This window comes from Lathyrus oleraceus, chromosome 4 (genome assembly GCF_024323335.1).
Source record: "Lathyrus oleraceus cultivar Zhongwan6 chromosome 4, CAAS_Psat_ZW6_1.0, whole genome shotgun sequence".
NCBI lineage: Eukaryota > Viridiplantae > Streptophyta > Magnoliopsida > Fabales > Fabaceae > Lathyrus > Lathyrus oleraceus.
In genome coordinates this window covers 452461194-452467193 of record NC_066582.1, presented here as the reverse complement: position 1 = coordinate 452467193, position 6000 = coordinate 452461194, and positions in this window count along the sequence as shown.

Sequence of the window (6000 nt, the reverse complement as noted above, 5' to 3'; positions counted from 1 at the left end):
TTAAAGCATTAAGACTATTATGTATATAGACTGATGATCACATCTCATGGATCATGGATAAGGAGTTATCAAGTCTTAAACATAGGTATGAATATTAAGAGTAATATTTATATCGGATTGACCCGCTATGAGAATACTATATAGAATGTTATGCAAAGTGTCATAAGTTATTCTCATGGTGATAATGGTGTATACCACCCTTCGACCTGAAACCACTATGGACCCTAGATGTAGAGTCAAGTGCCTTATTGATGATCAAACATTGTCCGTAACTGGATGACCATAAAGACAGTTGATGGGTACTCCACGAAGCATGCTGAGGGACATGACTGATCTAGATGGAATTTGCCCATCCCGCGTAAGAGGATAAATGTCTATGGGTCCAATATTGAACTGGACAAGGATGACACGGTCTATGCCTTGTGTTCAATATAGACATAAGGGTAAAAGGGTAATGATGCACATAAGTATTATCACAAAAGGATTTGCCAGATCACATGATTATTTTCGTGTCTTGGGTAGCAGTGATGTGTTACTAGATACCACTCACTGTTTATTATGTTAAATACGTGATTTAATATAATTACCAATGTCAAGAAAACCTACAGGGTCACACACAAAAGGACGGATTGATGAGAGATATACTAACTAAGGAACATCGTAAGGTACAATGCACTTAAGTGAATTGTAGAACATCATAAGGTACGGTGTACTTAAGTAGAATATGAAATATGGTAAGGTACCACGCACTTAAGTGATTTTGGCATATTATAAGATATGGGCCACATACACTTAAGTGGACTTTTTAGCTTGCAGCCCACAGAAGTGGTTCTATAAATAGAACCCTTGTGCAGAAGCATTTGTGCAATTGCAATAACATTTCTCTCTCTCTCTCTTACTCAAAGCCCTCATTATTAGCAGCTAGCATTGAGATTGGAGGAATTCGTTCGTGTGGACTGAGTAGAGGCATTGTCATCATTCAACGTTCGTGATCGCTTCATAGATCTGCATCAAAGATTATAATCGCCACAAGAGGTAACAATTCTATCACTGATCATGCCCATTCGTAAGGATCACTAAAGGAGATTTTTTTTTAAATTCCGCTGCGTTTTGGATCTCCTTTCTCATCCCTCCATTCTATTTATTGCAAACATCATTTTGTACAAAAAATACATATGCACACAAAAAAGGGCTCCGTAGGAGTACCTAGGACACTTTGGGTGCTAACACCTTCCCTCTGTGTAACCAACCCCCTTACCTATAATCTCTGGAATTTATTAGTTTTGATTTGAAAACTTCTTACTTTTGAATTTTGTTCGTACTTTTCCCTTTTCCCTTGGAAACAATAAAAGCGCGGTGGCGACTCTAGTTTAATTGACGTCTAGCTTATCCATAGCTTGATGGTCATGAATTTACCGCTACAGGTTGATGATGCATTGGTCTAAATTTGCTTGTTGTCATGATGCTTGCAATGAATATGTACATGTATGAAATTGGTTTGGACTATTTTTGCAGGGCATTTGGCAAAATGGAGGGTTTCAACAAAGGTCTTCAAGATGTTACTCATGTGGCTTGTTTTTAAAGTAACATGGTGAAGACAACATCAAAAATACATATGGATCTTTGAATATTCAAACAAAAAGATGACTTGTGGGAGAATCATGGCAAAAACTAGGGTTTAGGATGGTCAAACTTAGTCAATTGACTTTGGTCAACTAGTTGACCGAAAAGTCAACTGTTGACCAAAAGTCAACTTAGGTAAAAATATTTTTTTTTGTTTGATTTTATGTAAAGACTTTGTGATGTATTATAATGGAGTGGTGTTTCTTATGAAATAGAAATGGATTTTGAAATGGAAAATGACTTAAATATGTGACTTATGCTCTAAGTAACATATTTTCCCTCCACAACATGATTTGAAATTTGAATGATGAATTCTCAACTTGAACATTGCCATGCCATTGAAATGCACCTTAAACCATAATGCCTTAGAATGAAGGACCAAATGAATGATGCCATTGAAATTTGAACCAAATGAGTTGAAAATTATAATGGAATGAAAGGTTTATGAACCATGCAATTTAAACTATGGAATTGAATGAATGAAGTGGAATTTGTAATGGAATGAAGGGTTTGAATGAATGAAATGGATCTTGCCATGCCATTGAAATGGACTTGAACAAATGAACCTCAATCAAGCAAATGGGACCATGAACATGTAAAGCCTTGAATGAGCCTTAATCAAGCAAATGAATTCATCATAATTAACCAAATGATCTTGATTGATTCTCAACCCTAGATGCACACATAAGGGTTAACAATGCTAAAATCAGGAATTAGGGTTTTATGGGTTTGGTTGATCATGGTGATAGAGATGAATACTCAACCCTAAATACACACACAAGGGTTAACAATGCTAAAATCAAGAATTAGGGTTTACGGGCCTTGGTTGAGCACATCTTAAGATGCTTGGAAAACCTTAGGTTTCATCAGGTACACACAACTACACCTTAAATCCATGATACTTGTCCTCTTGTTTTGAACAATGCTAATGCAAATGACATGATTAAGTATGGATATATGCACATGAATTAGGGCCATGGACCAGCTGAAAATTATGAGGGGTATGGTAAATTTTGGGGTATGACACCAATTGCCTTGAAGAATTCTGATACTTTGTAAGGATCTCCATGATGTAATCCGCTTCTTTGACATTAGCGCGAGAAAACATCAAGGTATCGTCTGCAAAAAAATAAATGAGAGATTTATGGCGCCTTCCTAGAAACATGGATACCATGGACATGGTTAGACTTAACCTCAACCTTCAATAAACCAGATATCACATATGCATACAAAATAAGTAAGTAAGGGGATAGAAGGTCTCATTGACAAAGTCGCCTCTCAAGAATAAACCTTTTGCTTTGTTGACCATTGATTAGGATTTGGTAAGATACTGAAGCAATTCATTTTCTGATGAGTTGCACTATAGCATCTAGAAATCCCATTGCCTCCAGAACACCAATGAAAAGGCTCTATTCGATCTTGTCAAACGCCTTCGACTTATCAAGCTTAAGCGCAATGACTCTTATCTTTCTTTTCTTTCTTATTTTTCATCCAATGGAAGCATTCCATAGCTATAAGTGTGTTTTCGGTGATAAAGCGTCCATTCACAAAAGCACTTTGTTCAGTATCAATGACATCAGGAAGAATATGTTTTAATATATTAGCAATGGTATTTGTAACCATTTTTATTATCACATTGCCCAAACTGATAGGTTGAAAGTTCTTAAGATTGGTTGAGTGCTTGCATTTTTGGATAAGGGCAATGTAAGTACTGTTAATCTCCTCGGCGTCTTTGTCCCCATTGAGAACTTCCAACACCAGCCTCGTGACTTCTTTATCCACTATAAGCCAATACTTTTGGAAAAATAGAGCTCAAAAACCATCTGACCCTAGTTCCTTCAAGGGATGCATTTGGAAAATAGCCTCTTTAACTTCATGTTCAATGAACCTCACCTCACACCACTGCTTCTTCTCACGACCCAACTTACCTTGGACAGATCCACAACCAGATTGAATGTTAGTGGGAGATGAGGTAAATAAAATATCATTGTAATAGTTAGTGAGAACTTGTTCACAATGCTCTTCCCATATCCACCAGCATCATTATCATCATTCAGATTATTAATAGAATTTGTTTTCCATCTCTAAGTTGATTTTCTATGGAAGAACTTCGTGTTTTAATCCCCTTCTCGAAGTCACATTGTTCTGCTTCTTTGCCTCCAAATGATTTCCTCATACTTTAGTAGATTATTTCTTTGGCCTTCAAGGGATTTGTAATATCTCAAGTCCCCTGCATTCGATGACCATCTATTGTCATCCTTATTAAGGTCCTTAATTCACCTTATCTCAAAAGCTATAACACATGTTCTATATTATTTAAAAGCTTATTCCAGTCCATGAATAGATTGAAGTTTGTGACATTCTTGCATAGTAGTTTCATTCGATATCTGAAGGACCATACCCTCACACTTGTTATCCCTTGCTCACATGTATTCAAATATGAATATGAATTCTAATGTTTTTCCCCCTCTAGTAAGTCATATTATAAGTCTATACGGAGAGTTGCATGGTCCAAACCATATCTGGGCAGATGAAGAACTTTGATAGGATATAAAATACTAGCAAAATGAATCGTATCAAAATGTCAATCGAGTTTGCATTGTATGTTTTCCTCTCTCTTTGTCTCCTATTTTTCCAAGTTTAGGGGTAGCCCTCAAAACCTAGATAATCCACTTATCTCTAAAGTTTATCTCTCCCAGGATACCTGATTCATTGATCTATTTTCCCCCTCTTCTCATTTTCAGATATAACATTGTTGACATCTCTAAAGAAAAAACATCTATCTCTGCCATTTTTCGATAAGTTTTACAAGAGAAGCCAGGTCTTATTTTTATTGCATTCTTCTAGGAAACCATATATCTCGGAGAAGCACCACGACTAGTTGTCTTCTTTATCCCTCACAGACCCCGCCATATGATTGATGGAATAAGGTGATATATAAATATTCACGTTGTCATTCCTAAGGAGAGTTAGACCTTTGATCGCGACTTTATGAGTCGAATTTGGGGTACAAACTGCAAGTGCACAGTTCTATCGCGTAGTTTTAAAAGATATCGATCCCACAGGGACTTATGAATCGATATACCGTTTTCTAAGGTTACTTCGTAAAGCTAAGGCAGATGATACTTTGATTGTTTGGGGGAAAAGTTAAAACTAAAACTAGATCTAAATTAAATATCAATTAAGCAGATATCGGTATGCAGTTCGTCGTAATTAGGGAATCAATTCTTTATTGGTTTCTTGGTTTTAAAATGAATCTTTTCAGTTGACGCTATTGATTAAAATTTTTATCTCAAACTCTCGCTCTGTTGAATAAACTATGATTTTATATTAACGTAGCTGTCACTTATAGTTAAGTCAAAAACCACTTTTTGAAAACAATAGAATCCGTAGAAACTCTTTTTAAGAAAACACTAATCGTTTAAACACCCTTATCTCAAACTCTCGCTCTGTTGACTTAGGTTATATAATTAAATTCAAATGCTTAACTCTCGCCCCCACATTCAATCTTTAAAAATACTTTTTGAAAAAGGTTAGAATTTAATTAACTCTAAAAATTGCTCTCGCCCTGATCTAGAATTAATGTCCAATTTACACTGTCCAGTCAAAACCTCAAACTCTCGCTCTATTGATTTTAACTTCTTTATGTCTTTTACTTTCGTACAAAAACTTTGTTATTTAACCTGTAAATTGAGACCGTAAAAAGAGTGATTTTAATTTTAAACTTAATTAAACCAACTTAGTTTTGATTCCTTCATTCCGCTTACTTTACATACCGATACCTAAATAAATCAGCCAGACATGCTAAACAGACTTAAATAAATAACATCCATAAACAGATTCATCACAGGCAAACAGTATAAATTAATAGTAAAAACAAGCATATATAAATTCAACAAATAAATAAAGAACCTGAGAAATTAAATAGCAGTCTTGAACACTCCACCACAGGTCGGTTGGATCTGTTCTTGAATTCTTCAATCAGGCAGGAAAATAAAAGCGAAGGAATAAAAAAAACTAGATTCTAACGTAAGGTTAGATCCGGTAAAAGGTACACAATAGTTTCCGGTGTAGAAACTATTGTGCGAAAAAGAATTAACTAAATGCTAAAAAGGAAAATAGAAGTTTCAAGGGAAAACAATATAAAACTCGTACAAGTATTGCTGTAAAAATATGCCTAAGCTGCTGGAAAAGAAAAAATGCGAAAAAGCGAAAGCTGAAAAAAAGCGTGGAAAAAATCTGGAACCCCCTTAGGTTTTCCGTAAGGTTCTATTTATATTGGTCATGTTGTAACCGTTTCCAAAAGTGTTCCGCGTCAAATGGTCAGAGGTCGTGGCAAATGATCCGGCGTGCAAATAGGACTCAACGTCTCTGAAG